This window comes from Cygnus olor, chromosome 1, assembly GCF_009769625.2.
Source record: "Cygnus olor isolate bCygOlo1 chromosome 1, bCygOlo1.pri.v2, whole genome shotgun sequence".
Lineage (NCBI taxonomy): Eukaryota > Metazoa > Chordata > Aves > Anseriformes > Anatidae > Cygnus > Cygnus olor.
The window spans coordinates 97,941,620-97,954,468 of NC_049169.1; the positions used below are offsets into that span (position 1 = coordinate 97,941,620).

The window sequence follows — 12,849 nt, forward strand, 5'->3', positions numbered from 1 at the left end:
AGGGACCAGGCTTTGGAAAGGCAAGATTCACAACAGGGGCATCTGCAGGGTGGAGTCAGAAGAGGGAGACTGAAAACAGCACTGCCATGTGGTGGTGTTTTTTGGAAAGGGGCTATGTGCTTGCATGAACATCTCAGATTCATGTCACACGATCATTTGAAGGTAATGTCATTTGCAAGAATAGGCTTGAATTGGCCCTAATAGTTCACACGAGTGCAGCACTAATAGCCCAGAGTCGACATTTGTCCTGCAGAAATGTCGTTCTGGCCTGGCAAAGCACAAGAGTGAAGGAACCCAGCTGGGCCCTCCAGAGCTGGATCAGGTATTTGGACAATCATTTTTTACTTGCAGTCAGAGCAAATCTCACAGGGCTGACATGGGGAGACATCAAACACAGGGACCCACAATGCCACTTTTATGGCATTGCTTGTCAGAGCAGAGCTATACTTCCATTACCGACACGTCCTCTATCTGTCTAAAGGACAGCTTTCCAGAATGCATGAGAACATCCATTCTCTTTTATAGCATACGCCATTCAAGTTGCTGGCATATGCTGCCCATTGAAATAAATGGAGCTTGTCACTCTTGGATGTGCTCCTTGGAAATAAACGGTCAAACAAATTAGAACGCTGAGCCATGAAAATCCGTGTCCTTTTGAAAAATCTGTGCTGGGTATAGATCAGCGGCTCTGTTTGTGGTTCCCTTGGACATTTGGGTGATATTTTTTGTTTTCCACCAGTCATGTCTGCTTTATCTAGGCAGTGGGATTGAAGCTGCTTTAATATCTGGTCACGAGCCTCGAGGATGCTGGCGGGAACAACCTGGAAATGGGGAATGTGAAAAATGAAAGGAGCTTCCCTTCTGGACCACAGGCAGAGGTATCAGAGCTACTGGGTCTGGATGTGAAGCAACACTGGTGTGGTCTGCCAGCATCTGATGGACAGGCAGGTCCTCTCAGCTGGCCCCTTGCAAGTGTGAGGGTGACTGTCCCTGGGACCGGCTGCTCTGTTTAAACCTGTAATCTCTATGCCAACTAATGACTGAAATCAGGGGGTTTGGACAAAACCTTTGTTCTTTTTACCTAGTTCCAGGTTTTGGCTCATGACCCTTGTTTTCTGTGTTGGCTCCAGTCCTTCCCTTTGCCTGTTGGATTAGACCAGCTGCAACATTAAGACCAAGCTCTAGCTGCTACTGAAAATAACCAGGTGCCATCAGCAGGCTCTCTATGACTGTTCACTGCCATATTGCTTTGACTTCAATGATCATCCTTGCGATGTTAGTAAACACTCACAGCTCTCTTGAGGGTAGGGTGTCTCAGGATATGGAGGGTGGTGTGGAGTTTTTAAAGGCAGAGGGGATTACTGTGAGTACTTCTTTCCAGGTCAAAGGCCATAGGACTTCCCTGGTTGGTTCCTGCAAAAATGAGCATGTGTCCTTCAGAAATAGTGTTCTCTCTTGGTCTAAACATCAGTGGTGGTGAAGGATCCACTATCAACCTTGGTAAATTATTCCAACCACCTGCTCTTCTTCACACTGTTGAAAACACTAATATGGAAAATAAGCATGTGTCACTTCGGCATCTAGCCACGGGATTTTCTTGCATCTTGCGTCCAGAGTTGTCTGTTATCATACTGTCAGGTTTAGGTTGGGACCTTGTGAACAGGTGAATGCATGCGTGCTGTACAGCTGATTTGCCTGTATGCTCCAGTTGGTATTTTGGACTTTCCAGTTAACCAAAGCCTAGCTACCGCTACTGCTGTTGCTGTGGTCAGACATCCAGAAATTTTGGACACATGGGAAAATTCCACCTGGGCAAGCATTTTTGGCAGAAAGAGAAGACATGCCTGGATAAAACCAAACATCTGCTGGTCCTTCCTAGGTCACTGTTCATTGGTAGTGGCCATATCAGTTCCATAGCCTTCCTTTTTTGTTCAACTGAACAGGTCTGAATGTCTCGTTACCATGCAGAATAGGTTAAACCTGCTTTACTCTTAAGGTGGTTCTGGTCTAGGATATATCCTATTCTTCCTGTTCATAATCCTAGACCAGTAATGAGATGCTTAGCATGCTAAGCTCTGAGTATAGAACAAGAAATATATATTATGGTTTTCAGTGTGCCTATAAGAACTTAATGCAGCCAAAATTCTCCTGGGACAGGAATATTAGAAATTGTATCACAATAAAATCACAGAAAACACATTTAAAAACCCAAGAATGGCCACAGTGGGTTAGACCAGAAATATCCTGTTTTCAGCAGTGACCAAAAGAGAGTGCCTGAGAAACCTGTGAGAACAGCATAAACCTATAGTGATACTTCCCCAGAATATTCTCCTGACATGCGGTTAATTGCACTTTAATGCACTGGATGATCTTTTCTTCTACGAATTTGTCATGTTGCTTTTTGAATTCATGTGAACTTTCAGCATCCATAATTTTCTGTGGCAAGGAGTTCTCTGTGAGCCATTCAATTTAGGCAAACACATAAGGAGATGCTTGTAAATATGTTTGCAAATAAATTAAGCAAGTTTGCTGTATTGCTGCAGCTTCTACTGCTCGTGAGTGCATGAAGAGTAGTGTTGAGTACGTGGGCAGTAGTGCCATATGTTTTCAACGAATGCATTTGGTTGAAAGCATAAATAATGAGTGGAATATAGCCAGTTAGGGAAAAAGGGAGGAAACTCCTGCTGCCTGAGCAGGGAAAAGGCAGCAAGAGCAAGGCCTGGCTCCTTGAAAGCAGCTGATCACCTCAGACCTGGGCCAAGGTCTGCAAATACAAGCAGTCCTGCACATGCACACACGTGTGTTGTACACCTTGAGCCATGGGAAGTAGCTGTGTGGAGCAGACAGTAAAATAACACACACACAAACAACCAGTGAGTAGTCTGCGAATTAAGCAGGATAATTAGGGGGACTGTGGTGATTTTCATACCTGCCTGGTGTACCAAGTAGTCTGTGGGCATCCCAAGCACACGTGGCTGGGGTGGAACAATTAGTGATTGAGGGGAAGGCAGACACAGCGTGCCTTGCTACCGAGGACCTTACCTGTACGTGTGTCTGCAACTGCTGGCTGCCAGGGTGAGGAAAGAAAAAGTGGATGTCAAGATTAGCTGGCAGCCAATGCATCTGTCTTCTGTCTTTCACTCCCCCACAGTCGAGGTGGAACTTGGTTATTTTTAAATCTGATGTCTGTGTGTGTAGCCATGGGGAATGCTCTTTCTTGTGGAAAAAAAAAAAAAAAAAAAGAAAGAAAGAAAAAAAGGAAAAAAAAAAAAGAAGAAGGAGATTTTGAAGCCACCTGTATTCCATAAGCAGATATTTCTCCCTCCATTGATGTGACCCAGCCCTCTCCTCCAGGTATCCTTTCTGTCTTTTGAAGAAGTAAAACAAAACCCAGTGATCATATTAAGACAGTTTAGGCCAGCTGATAAGGAAGAAGCACTGCATCTGATATTTACAGCATAAGGACTGCCTCACTGGATCACCCAGCTGCTCAGACCACTGCAGTGGCCTTTCCCTGACCATGACCAGTATCGGGCATTTCGCTGGTGGCTGCACTGAACACTCTTGAAGATGCTGATGCAAATGTCTAGTGTTGCAACCTGAAATAGGATGTGCCCATATGCAACAAAGGTCACAGGCTAAGAGCACATCTGTAGGAGAGACACAATGGGCACCTAGCAACAAGGCAGCCATAAATGTCATTTTAAGGTTTGTCTCGCAATGCAAGTGGCCTATGGTAACCAGGTGAGTGTTGTTTAGAAGCTATTTAATCAGGCAGGCAGGTAGAAGGGCACTTATTCGTTAACCTAATGACATCTGAGTGGCTCTGTTGTGCCATGCCAACAGGCCCTCTTGCCCTGTGTTGACACTGGTTGGTAACAGAGGTTTAGAAGAGGAGGACGAGGAGGAGAACAAGGTGAGTAACATCACCAGGCATGGTCTCCTGTCTTCTCGCAAACTGTGGCTTGGTTATTTCCTGGGCCAGAAGAGGTTTGTGGGTTGACAGCCCCCAAAGAATTTGTTTCTCATTAATTTATTTAATTTCTTTTTTTTTTTTCCCTACATCATACACCCCCTCCCTCTTCCTTTTGTTTATTCTGAGCATGCTATCAATTCATTTGCTTCCTACATCTTGATTTTTAGAAACAGTGCACAACCATACTCTGATCTTCTCTTATATGCATCTGTTCTTCCACTCTCCTTTTTTTGCAGACTCTCCTCATCAGTCTCTTTTCTAGTCCCAGAAGCCCTAAGTCTGTTAGTCGCTTGCTACCTTGGTCATGTAGTAACTTGCATGGGAGCAAACACATACATACACATCTCTTTGTTGCCCTTCCTTTACTTCAACAAGTTCTTCTATGTCATTTGGAGTGAGGAGGGGACCAGAATGTACTCTCCAAGTTGTGGATGCATCACAGATTCATACAGTGTCACAATGGTGCTTTCAGTTATGTCATGTACCTCATTCTTTCCATGCTTGTCAGCTCCCAAAGTGGCTGCATGTTCAGTCCTCTTTCTCAGTAGTTTTATGCATGGGTGAAAGGTCCAGACGTTTCTGGGGGTGATACTGGATGAAGAGGAAGCCAGGACTTCTCAGCTCTCAGCCGAGACACTTTGGAGTCAGAAAGCTCTTTCAAACAAACGATTTCACCACTCTGTGCCTCAGGTTTGTCCCCAGGAAAGTGGGAGTTTCCCAGTCTAGCACAGAAGAAATGGTGTGAAATGAGGTGAGTGTCTCTGAGATCTGTGGATGAATGTTGCCAGGAAAGGGAAGGCCGGTGTTAATTAGGGTCAGCCCTGATTATATTAGTACAAAGGAAGCTGGAACTATCTTCCTTGCATCTCTCCCTGCCTTCTTCAGTGCTCTATTCTCACTCCCTGGATTACCCTTGTAAACAGGGACTGGAACTAACTGATTAATAATGATTAATAATGAAAAAGCATAATGAAACAACGTTAATGCCTAGAATGAACAGCAAGTGTATTGCTAGCATCAGAGTATACAAGGGTGCAGATTGACAAATTTATTTCCACTTGTACAGTTTGGGCCAGCTGTAACTGGCTGTCCTGGTTTCAGTTAGGACAGAGTTAATTTTCCTCCTAGTAGCTGGCAGGGTGCTATGTTTTGGATTAGAATGAGAAGAGCGCTGACAACATGCTGATGTTTTAATTGTTGTAGAGCAGTGCTTACACCAAGCCAAGGACTTTTCAGCCTCTCTCTGTCCTGCTAGCGAGCAGGCTAGGGATGCAGCAGGAGCTGGGAGGGGACAGACCCAGGACAGCTGACCCAAACTGGCCAAAGGGGTATTCCATACCATCTGATGTCATGCTGAACAATATATAGGGGTGGCTAGCCGGGGTGGAGGGGGGGCCGGCTGCTCGGGGATAGGCTGGGCATCGGTCAACGGGTGGTGAGCAATTGCATTGTGCATCACTTATTTCGTACACATTATTACTATTAATACTATTATTATTATTATTATTGTTGTTATTCTTTTCCCTGTCTTAGTAAACTGTCTTTATCTCAACTCACAGACTTCACTTTCCCGTTTCTCTCCCCCATCCAGGAGAGGGAGGGGGGAGGGTGAGCGAACGGCTGTGTGGTGTTTGGCTGCCAGCCGGGCTAAACCACAACACTGGCTTTACACTGGCTCTTGTGAGTTGTATAGTCATTCCTGGCTCAGGAGGCAAACCGATTTACATCCTGTGCCTTTGCCTGAGATTGTCCATTACATTCAGGGCAGCTGTCCCATAGTGACAGTAAGGGCCTAGACATCTCTTCCTCACCCTGAAATTAAATGTGTGATGGAGTGTGAAGGAGAGCTGTACCCAACTCTTCATCTGGCAGTGAGGAGCACTCCTATGACCTCCTTATCAGCTGGTGCCCTAGGCTGCTGCTGGGCTGAAACAGCTAGTTTGTTTATAGGTCTCCAAGAAGTCACTCAGGCATAAGAAATTATTTGTTATTCCTAATAAACTATTTCTAGGGAATACACTCAGGAATCTAAAAAGCCCTTCTCATAGAGGTTCATGCCGCTTCCTAGGCTCTGTCTTTGTGCGGGTTTCATCCTCCTCTGTGCTTCAGCAGCTATTTCTCCTTCATCCTCCAGACGTCTGGCTCTCTAGTCCTAAGCATGTGGAAGATGGTATTGGGTCTTCAGTGGTCTCACCCATTTCTATTGACAACCTTTTCCCATCCCACAGAAACTATGTAACATCACTCTCCTGGTTTTTGAGATTCTCTTTGGACTTACTCCAGTTGGTGTCACAAACTGCTGGGTGTTCCATTCCTCCTATTCCTGTAGTTTTGACCTATGTCTCATGCTGAGGGATCTGGTGTTGTTTTTGTATCCTCTTCTTGAATATGCTTCCTCATACCTTTCTCAGCATGAAATCTGTCCATTGCCCACAGCTGTCATCTTTTTGCCTAAACTCTCTATTTTCTCCTCTTTACACCCATGCTGTTATTTGTTACAGTTCATCATAAAGAATTCTCAGACCACTTAGTCGGGTGGTCCTTCGTTTGAGGTGGAAAAGATTTACCAAGATGATTGGCTGGTCAGGGCTCAGTCCAAGCAGACAACACAGCCTCCCTGAAGGATAAAATATAATTTTTTATCTTCAGGATTTCCTTATGAACTCAGACCATTCCTGGGTGATGTTGAAGGCTGTGCATTGGGGAAGAGATGTTTACATTTTTGTAGATTGTAGTCAAATGTTTGATTCCCTGTACATCCAACTCAGCTGCCTTTTTTATCCCTGTTGAAGCTGTGCCCATTGCCCCAAGAAACACTTGTTGAAGAACTTTATTATTGTACTACCTGTTTACAGAGAAGATTTCTACCCATTGATCTCAAAATGTTTTTAAAAGGTGAACAGCTTCATTAGTCTTACGTGACATGTAAGAGAAAATAGGGTATGGGTGAATTACAGGCACAGATATAATCTGGTAGAAGACAGACAGAAACACGATTAAATCTTCTCTCCACTAGGTTTCAGATGTCAGGAGTTTGTATCTGGTAGGAGGACAGACCCCTGTCTACTTCTATATGATGGCTTAGGAATAGTAGTACCTATTGGTGTTCTGCTAAATCAAATGGGATCGTGGTCCCAGGATCCTTGGTGCTGACATGCACTGGCTGCAGTGTTTAGGGAATATGTCTGAGGGAATCCATGTATAGACTGGTGGAATTTACAGTCTTTGTAAGGACATTTATGCAACACTGTGTTCCCAGGTTCTCAGCTCAACAAAATCAAACCTCCGAGTAGGTGTCAGCCTGCAAAGGGACTCCAGCTGGCTACTGACCATAGCTTGTCTGTATACAAGGTCTAGGTTCAAAAAAAACCAAGATGTATGTAGGCCACCTTGAATTCCTCTTCCTGGTTTCACATGTACAGTCACTCCCCTGCTTGCTTTCTCCATAGTCTCTTAAAACATGGACTTTGAGTGGTGAGTTGCCCCCTTCTGTGTACTGGGTATTATCTTCCTGACAACTGCTGCTCTGCAGTATTGAGCAGAGGCTAATGCAGTTTGATTCACTGCTCACTTAGGGCTGACAGATGAGCTGGCAAGTCTTTTTGTGGCAGTTTAGGCTACTTTCAGATCCAGCTGTCTGCCTCGTCTATCAGCCACAAGTTATTGCCCCTGTGACAGAAAGTCTCAGCGGCTCCAGTTCATCATATGGTGTCTCAGTGCTTTTAAGCTAATGCACCAGACTCTGGCATGGAAGAGCCATGGGAGGACACATGTTCCCATTTGCCAAATCTGCAAAGGGAATAATGAGAGGAGGATCACCAGGAAGTTCTCCAGCTACTGCTGTGAGGCTCGTTAAAGTTCATCTGTCAGAGCATGTGGGTGAATTAAGTGATGGGTAACTGGGCTCGTTATCACTGCGCTGTGCATAAGTAGATTCCAGCTTGCATGGCATGGAGGCTTCAGCCCAGCACCAGGTCCTTAGATCCTTAGGTCCTAAAAGGAGAAGTCTCTTCTTTCTTGATGGATTCAGGATTTTTCATGCCCATATCCATATTCTATATGCTATAGTTGAAAAACAAGTACACTTTTCATTTGTAGCTTGTCATCTCAAGAAAAATTACAGGATGGGTCACAGGAGGAAGGAAATTATGGGCTGCAGCTAATAAATGGCCATTTAACAGTACTGCAAAGACTTGGGGGATGGAGGGTCTCCCAAGGTCATAACTTCACAAGCAGAATTAACATCACTTCATGGAGCTTGATAAGTGTATTCAGGCTTTATACGCAAGTCCTTTGAGATAAGAGATCTTCCAGTCTATGGGGTGGGAGAGCATGAAGAAGCAGCTGGGGAGAAGAGGAAGATGAAAAATACTACAGGTTGAGTCAGGCAAGATTTGATTTTTTTGTCTTCTTGGTAACTTTTGAGGGAGACTATTCTAAGACTGTGAGCACAGCCTTGCTTGGGAAATGTGAATTCCAGAATTGTTCAGCTTTACTCATGGCTTTGTTGATCTTCAGCTTAAAAAACAGTTTGCCTGTGTCTGGAATGCTGTGGTTTAGGGTCCTGAGCACCACCAATGATCAAGAGCACCCAGCTGCATCCCACGCAGGAAATGAAGAGAAATATGAGGCTGAGCTGAGAACATAAAGGATGCTTAGAGAAGCAAAGTGGTAAGACGTGAGATAAAACCTAGTGAGGATAATGGTGTCTGCAAGGTTGCTGATCTGCACTGTGGGGACAGTTGTGACCAGAAAGGTTGATGTCTGCTGTTCCTGGCCTCAGCTGGAAGCTGCTGTGAAATGCTTGCTGAAAGGAAGAGTGTGATACCTAGCAGCAGCTGGGGAGTACAGATCTCCTTCCAGCCTGGTAAGAAGGTGCTTCCAAAGACACTGGACTGCTTTTGAAAATTCCACTTGAAGAGCACTTTTTTTTTTTTTGCAGAGGCTGTGTGATAAGGAAGGTTCTGGAGGTCCCAAATAGGAGGAGAGAAGGTGATAGGGCTGGTGGAGCCATTTGGAGATGGTGTGGATCTTCCAGCCCTCAGACTCAGCCTGCAGACAGACCTGTGGCCCCTCTCCTGTTCCATGGTCCTTGCCACCAAAAGCAGGCCATCATCAGGTGCCATGTCTGGCTGCATGGCTGCTTCCATGCTTTTACACAGCAGACACATGGAACATTGTGTCCTTGCAGGAGAACAAGAGGCAGGCAGGCACTCTCTGCAAGTGTCTAGTGTGGGCATCTACATCTCCACTTGCCCACAGCAGGTCCCAGGCCTGCTCCGGCCCCTCGTATGGCACCTAAGGCGTCTTCCCAATGGCATCTTCCAGCAAAACATGGGGGCTGCCCCATCTCCCCTGTTGACACAACGCCTGCTGGAGCCACAGCAGAGGCTGAGACTTTCCCGTGGCGCAGATGTTGGTGTCGGCCTCCTCACCAGCCTAACTGCTCTTCAGGCAGCTGGGAAAAGCAATCATTGGCAAATGTAATGAGATAGCACTGGGCAAACTATGTAAATACTGTTTGGGCTACATTCATAATCCCACGCCATGAGACGCATTTTCATGAGAGAGGCAGTCGGGCCCCCTTGGATAATCTTAATCGTTTCTGACATGAAGGCTTCTTCTCCTATTTCATGACTTATTTCCCCAGTATCATTTAAATGTATTAAAACACTGTTAGCGTAGAAAGTAGGCATCATGTTAGCATAATATCTAATCAGAACTACCCTGCCTGTCCCCGCAGGGTTTCTTTATTTATTTATTTTGTGTCTCTTTGTGCTGTTTTCTTGTTAGATTGGAGAGCCCTTCCTTGACATACTCATTTGTTCTGCTGTATAATAGAATAGGATCTTCCTGAGCTGCTGACATCTGCTTTATTCTTGAGATCTGCAACTCTCAGCTCTCAAAGCAACAATGATAATAATAATAGCAATAATAATAATCATAGTGCTAGGAAGACTGAGAAGTGAAGTTAAGCATGAAGAAGAGAAGATGGAAAATAGAAGAGGAGAAAATGGACTGGTAAAGGGCATTTTGGTCAATGTGAGTGTATTTTTACTGGCCCTGATTCTGCACTCATTTACCCAAGCTTTATGATTGCACTGCCCTATGGACTGCAATTAATTTCCTTGTGACTTATAATAATGCCAGGGGGAGAGGATCAGGCACTGTGGTGTATGTGATCAGGACACTTGTTCACAGGTATATTCAGCTCTGCTCTTGCTCAAGTACATTGCTTTGATTCCTCAACGGCATTGCAGTATTGATTTTGAAGGGAATTAGTTTCTTCAGTGCTTCTGAGGATCTGGCCAGTGTGATTTCTCAGGGACTTATTCAGCTTCCTCCCCCACAACTTTATCCTCACATGTCACAGCTGAAATAATTGGCATTGCACTATATCAAACAGAGGGGATGCAATCCCAAAGGCTGGGGGAATCGTATCCATGGCAAGCCTTGACAAAAAGCTGTATGAGGAAGAGAGTTGTTGGGCTAAGCACTGTGTGAAAAAGGCTTGGAAGCTGTGAGCCCTGGGTCATCTTGTCTGAATCCTGCTCTGTTGAGATAAAGCAGGGCTTTGTACTAACTAAGGCTAAGGAAAGATGACAGGGTGCTGCAGGAGGGAAAAGGAGGGAAATTAGGTTAAAGGAAAGAAAGAAGGAAGGAGAAGGAAAAAAGGACAGAAAAAAAAAGTTCCCTGCATTAAAAAGATCAGGTCATTTTGAGCTCCAAACTTCCTTGAGGGGGAGAACTTTATTGAGTGTATTAATTTAACTGTGGCTCTCACACCACCTCCTACTGTAAATAATTCACAATTAGGAATTTCTATGATTTTTGACTTGAGATGGAGCCAAAACCTGGGACTTGTGGTATTGAAAAGTAAGAATCTAAAGATGACTTTTGTGGCTGATATCAGCCAATGTGGACAGCCAACAGGCAAAGAAGCACAGAAGGTCTTGAAACTAGTGAATTCAACCCATCCTGAAAAGCTGGGAGTGAGCAGCCCTCTTGCTCATTAGCCTAAGGCCCTCTCTCATAAAAACAAGTTAGCTGAGTGAGTACAGAGTTCTGGTGAAGCTGTAACTAAATTCATAAAAGAAACACAAAAGGACCCACACCCACAAGCAGAACCTGGGCTCTAGTGCTAGCTGTGCTCCCCCTGATTCAGGACAGCCCAGGCTGAAGATCCTGGCTCATAATGAGTTTCCCAAGCCCTGCTTCTCCTGTCCCAGCTCTTGGGTCTTCTCAGAGGTTCAAGTTCGCACAATTGCAGTTATTATTATGGCTTTGTTATTTCCTTAACTGTACGTAGGCGTAAGTGACATTTTACAAACACTGATCAGGTCACTCTTCTGCTGAGTTCCTTATGTATATAGCATGGAGGCAAAAGTCAACACATACCAGAAAAGAGGATCATGAGAAATAGAAATGGAAAAGATTTATATGAGGTCCCATCCACTTCCTTTTTCTCCTGGCATACACTTATAAACTGAAGTATCTTTACCAGTGTTTTGCCTAGCTTTAAAAATTCTAGCCAGCAGGGCTTCATATCCTGTGGGAGGCTTTTATGTATTTCGTAACCTCTGTATTTAAGAGTAAATTTATTTATTTATTTATACTGTTATGCCATGTATGATTTCTTGTTTTGCTCCTAACTGCATCCCCACAATACTTTCCTTGTACCTACAAATATTTGCATGTTGTATTCTTTCTTGTCGTTGCCTAACCAGGCCAGGTACCCTTTCCACACACACTTTTTCCTCAAAGTAAAACCCTCTCACCACACTCCATATTTACTGCTCCTCAGTATCTCCCTCATAGCTTGTTCTTGCCTTTGTGGAAACCAGGTGTTTACAATGAATTCACAAGGCAAAACTTTCATTTTGGAGATCTCTGAATTTGTACTTTTCCTGATGCCTTTGAATTTGAGAGACTAAGGTTGCAGTAAGAACATTTTTCTTTCCCTGCTTGTTAAATGAGAATTGGAAAAGCTTTGAGAAGTGATTTGAAGGAGGAGTAGCTCAAGGCATATTGGAGGCCAGAAAGGTCAAAGTCTTTAAGTTAAGTGGTTAACCAAAGTCTTTTGTTAAGTGTGCAGGTAAAAAAAGGAGATGCAGAATGAGGAGGCAGATTTGCGGGAAAACAGGAATTTGGATGAGAACAGCAAAAAACAAATAAGCAAACAAAAAAACAACAAAAACAACAATAAAAATGAGAGAGACATTCCACATTGTTGCTGACTTCTTATGGCTAACTGACTGGCTGGTAGGACTCTTAGAAATGAGGACAAGTGGTAACAGGCAGTAGGGAAGTGATTCCTCATGAGAGAGATCTGCCTTCTCTCACAGTTAAGTCAGTAGGGGCAGAAATATTATCTAAAGAGCAAGAACGGTGAGCTGTGATGATGGTCCTCCATCTGCCTCATTTCAAGAGGGATCCCCACAAGCACTGTTCGTTACCTACATAAGCACAGTGGCTTACATTGTTATACCTGAATGAATAAAATTAGCCTCTCAGATCCTACCATCTAAATAAAAATGTGATTTATCTTCCATAGCTCCCACTTCTAAGGTTAGAGGTTTTTATGGATGTCCATCAGTTCTGAAGATGAGGCCATATTTGTTTCAGTGCATCTTAATTTGTGGGAATTTAACTATGGTTACCCACTTAAAAAAATTTCTTTGCTTTGTTCCTAAGGATATGGTCACAAAACGCATAGCAATTAAACCATCATCACTGGTATGCATATTAAACCATGATACACTGGTATGTGTATCATGATCACTCAGAAGAAATGATCTGATATGTAAGAGGAATATTTCACCAAAACTTTGTTTTACTAACCAAAACAGAGAAATGAACCATTCAGAATTTGT

At 44.0% G+C, this 12,849-nt stretch overlaps 1 long non-coding RNA gene across 1 annotated transcript; it reads right to left on the reverse strand.

Moving 5' to 3' along the window:
• Positions 1 to 3,279: 3,279 nt before the first annotated feature.
• On the reverse strand, positions 3,280 to 5,039 carry LOC121076902. The gene is made up of 3 exons (XR_005823786.1): positions 4,317 to 5,039; positions 3,456 to 3,599; positions 3,280 to 3,367 (listed from the first exon to the last, which is right to left on the reverse strand). It is a non-coding gene; the product is annotated as an uncharacterized LOC121076902 (long non-coding RNA).
• Positions 5,040 to 12,849: the final 7,810 nt, after the last annotated feature.